Raw genomic sequence first — 4444 nt, forward strand, 5'->3', positions numbered from 1 at the left:
AGTTTGAAATGTAGCAGTTTATTTTCTATTTTATCTGAAGCATATTTTTAATTAAAATCAAGGGGAAGAATATTATTTCCGGGGCCCTTCAATTTGATGAGTGTATTTAATAGATCTTTTGCTGAGAAAAAGAATGCCGCAAACCACAATGCGCTACAATGCATAGTTTTCGAGATATCAATTTATATAATCTATAATACCACCTCTACTTAAACGAGCTCGTAAAGCACGCCACGAACCCATGTGGCACCTCGTTTTGCATGGAAAGTGTATGCGTGGAAGCAGTGAGTTCCGCCCCCCTGCGGGGGGCTCCACTACTGTTAAGCTAGACACATAGTGTATATTGCAAAGTACATGCGTGAAATTTTCACGCGTGGAGAATTGCAGACCCATGTAATACCGTACAACAATAATGCTATTATTACATTTAAAAATCGATATCTCGAAAACTATGCATCGTAGACAGCATTCTTTTTCTCAGTGAAAGATCTATCAAACACACCTATCAAATTGAGGAGCCCCGGAAATAACATTATCCCCAAATCAAGTTTAATCTAAAAAAATTAAAATTATATTAAATCTTAAACTAATACTGCTAAAAATTTAAATATAATTTTCTTTATTTAGTAATTATTGATAGAGACAATCATCATTTTACCCGTTTGAGCACATTCCCATTATTCTGCGTCCATGTATATCAAATCCAACAAATTCCAAACCAATGGGAGTATCTAAATTATTATAATCTTGTTCAAACAAACCGATAGATTCGGCTATGATTCTACCAGTAGCCAACATAATATCTTTGAAGTTGAGAGGCGCATAAATTACATTAACAAAGTCCTCACGCTTAATATAGGAAGCCATTCTCTTCTGTGCCCAGCACAGAGTACTCAAATCTCCTTGTACCTGTTACAAAGAAACATAAATAATTGCAATCTAATAATAAACAATGAAACTTCTTGACGCACCATTTGTCTAACGTAGGAGTTCTCTACAAATTTTAGTTGCAACGATGATAATGGAAAATGCCTGTATGATCCCCAAACGTTCCCGGAACGTAAAACGTTTATGGGTAGGTCCAACTGTAGCTGCTTTGTGTACAATGGTTCTTGCAAAGAAAATGTAGGCGCTTTGTCATCTTGAATAAATACGCTTTTAATTATTTCGCCGCCTGGTTCTTTTTGCAAACAATTAATAAAACCGAGTAGCCCGCATTCGAAGTCTTCTTCCGAGACGAGAATTATCTCCGTATCTACACCAGTCTCGTTTTCTACATTCATGATTGATTTCAGTTCATCTACCCATGAAAATTCGTAATTGTTTACATGTACAATCCGCTGGTTTCTCGCAATATTTCGCGATTTTCTTAATAACAAAAGCTTCTTGTCATTTATTTGTTTTTCCAGTATGATGTTTAACTCATACATTTTCAGGGATGAATAATCGTAGACCGCACCGGATTCCTCCAAAGTCAGTAGAAAACCCTGTGGCATTAACAGAGACAGCAACTGTTTGTATAATTTTTTGCTATTTTTTGTTAAAATATCAAAACCAAGGACTATTAAACAATTCTCGTCCTTCGACAACTTCGTAATTTCCGTTGTAGAAACGTTGTCGGGCAAAGAAATATTTGGGAATTTCTCGTGAATCGTCACGAGTTTAGTGTAGTATCGAATCTGCGGTAAATCATTTAAGATTTCAATAATAAGTGGAGAATTTAAATCTTCTGGTACCAGTTTGTCACTATCATCGACAAATTCGATAATTTTAACATTTATCATATTGCAACATTCGAGTGCAATGTGCGTCGACATTCTTATTGCATCTTGCAACGACATAGTACCTAAATCACAATGAGCAACAAATTTGTATTCTTCAAGAACGGTATTAACTACTTTTTGTCGGCGAGATATAGGTGTAGCTACAGTGCCACAAATTTCTATTCCTCCAGATATTATAGCGTCTAAAGACTTGTAACGACGAACAGAGAATTCTGCAAAGTAGCAAATGAAATTTATTTGTCAGGCAATTGGCCGCATTGTATCACTTATTTTACTTACGTCTATCTTCAATTGGATAATCCTGAATTATCTGTGTGTGATATTTCGGATCGATAGTCAGTTTGCGAATTCTTGTTGGAACACAAAGGCTTCTTGACTTCTGTCCTAAAATCATCATCTGTAACATACTGTCCATAAATGCCACCCAATTAGATGTCCATGCGATATGGCCGTTTGATCCAGTAACCGATGTGCTTTTTAATCCACGAAATGCGCCAGCATATTGATAACTCTTAATTTTTTATAGATGTCTTTTGTATTCATTTCTTCCTCATCATCGATACATTCAGCAAAATTAGCTGATATTTTTTCATTTCCAATATTGGTTGGAATTCGTACTGTTCCAGTAACAATAGCATTATCTCCTTCGATTATTTCTAACTTATTGCTACCTAGATATAGGTGTAAATTCATTAAACGTAATATAATTTTATAAAAAATCAAAATTATTATAAATATGTTAATATGGAGCTGGACCTTACAAAAGCAGTTGACTTGTGAAAAGAAAGAAGATTCCGTATTAAAATTAGTTATTCTCGTATATTTTCTATGTATACTTTTTACCTTTTAATTATGGCATATATTGTGTTATAAAAGTAGCATAAGTTTTAAAATATAATTAAAAAATAAAAAGCTTACGCTAGAAAATTAATTGTTTACGTAATAATATTACCTTCTTGGATCGAAAAAGTTAATTCAATCTCATTTTGTTGTGATAGCACGTAGCACACGAATAAAATTAACGCCTTCAAATACAACTGGTGTATTGATATATTCTTGGTTTTTTAACGATGCGATCATTTCTCAGATATAAAAAAGATACCCCATCGCAGGAAATAAATTTTTTTCATTAACGACATGACCCGTTAAATACACAAATTCTTCATCAATTGTACTAATACTGACAACAATTTCCTTTTCGTCAATTATTTTTTTTTGACAAACTCGCATTACAAACAAATCTTCTAAATGATCCCATCTGCAAACATCATTAGAAATTATTATATAATCTTTGTGTAAACGAATAATTGTAGAAATAATAATCGAGATTAAGCGACCCAACTGGCCAATTTCTATTTATTCGTCTCACAACGTTTCGACCCCGATTGGGTCCTTCTCAATCTCAAGTGAGATTATACATAATTACGCAACAATAAATCATGCGTCGCAAGACGTTGCGCCCAAATCACATCATGCAAACGCCACGCTAGAACGAATAAAATGTCAATATAAGTATGTCAAATATAAATTATGAAAAAGTGGGAGACATATCGCAAGTACATCGTGAGAACTTGTGCGTCAAAAGAATAAAATAACAAGTTTCTGAGAGCCGCCACGCAAATTCCGAAGAAAAAAGGACTGTCCATTTTCTCCACTGGCTCGATTCCGTGCCATATTCAAAGTCACAATGATAAATGCCAATTACAATAAGACGTGTTCCGAAAGTAAGGAATAACAAACCAGATCATAAACAATACAACAGAAACAGATCCGACTCTATTACTTATTATACTGCCTCAATAACACGATCGTATATCGCAGGCAAATTCTCCGTATCCTTCTGGAGGTTTACAGTGTATTTATTCTTTTTAATGAAAAACATTTCAGAAATCTTTCTTTTTCTGAAATGTCTCTCGCTATACAGGATTTTCGGATTTTGCCAATCAAAATCGTGGTTTTGAGTGAGACGGTGTTTAGTTACAACCGAATGATTATCTACGTGCTTTTTGACATCGCTCCGATGTTCTTTTAATTAACACAATCTAACTTATATACAATATTGGTCTGCCTGTAAGGTTGTAATTTGTCCTTCCCTTTCTTAATTACACAATCTAGCTTTCTCGGAATCGTTAAAAGTGTTTTAAATTTGACGCAAAAAAATTGCGAAAAAATATTATCTCAGTCAGGGTTTTTTCGCAATATTCGGGGGAAGGGGGATGTTAGATACGATTTGTATCAGCATCAAAAATTAAATCGATTTGCGATTTATTTAAATGAATTTACTGTTCTAACGAAGAAACTGCCATGTGTTTCAAGACCGACAATTCGTTGGCGCGCAGTTTAGTTGGAAATAGTATTGGAAATTCACACGGAAATTATTTGCTACTTAGATCGTAGCTCGGACTTGATGGCGTTCTTATATTAAATTGATTTTAAATCTTAGAGTTCTATTACTATTATTATTACCCTGATGGAAATATTTTACTGAATATAATGGAATTTTATTGAAATTCTATCTCAATTGACCTAGATGAAAATATTTTGCTGAAAGTACTATGAAATTGATGATAAATGAAATGAAAGTTATTGAAAAATTACTGAATATATTTCAAAATAAATCATAATTTTTTTTATGAAATTAAATTATACTGTTGAAAAAT

At 33.5% G+C, this 4444-nt stretch overlaps 1 pseudogene; it reads right to left on the reverse strand.

The window, feature by feature from the left end:
- Positions 1 to 654: 654 nt before the first annotated feature.
- LOC112468865 lies at positions 655 to 2686 on the reverse strand (annotated as a pseudogene).
- Positions 2687 to 4444: the final 1758 nt, after the last annotated feature.

The sequence above is a fragment of the Temnothorax curvispinosus genome, unplaced genomic scaffold, assembly GCF_003070985.1.
Source record: "Temnothorax curvispinosus isolate PA1 unplaced genomic scaffold, ASM307098v1 QBEX01002182.1, whole genome shotgun sequence".
NCBI classification, from domain to species: Eukaryota; Metazoa; Arthropoda; class Insecta; order Hymenoptera; family Formicidae; genus Temnothorax; species Temnothorax curvispinosus.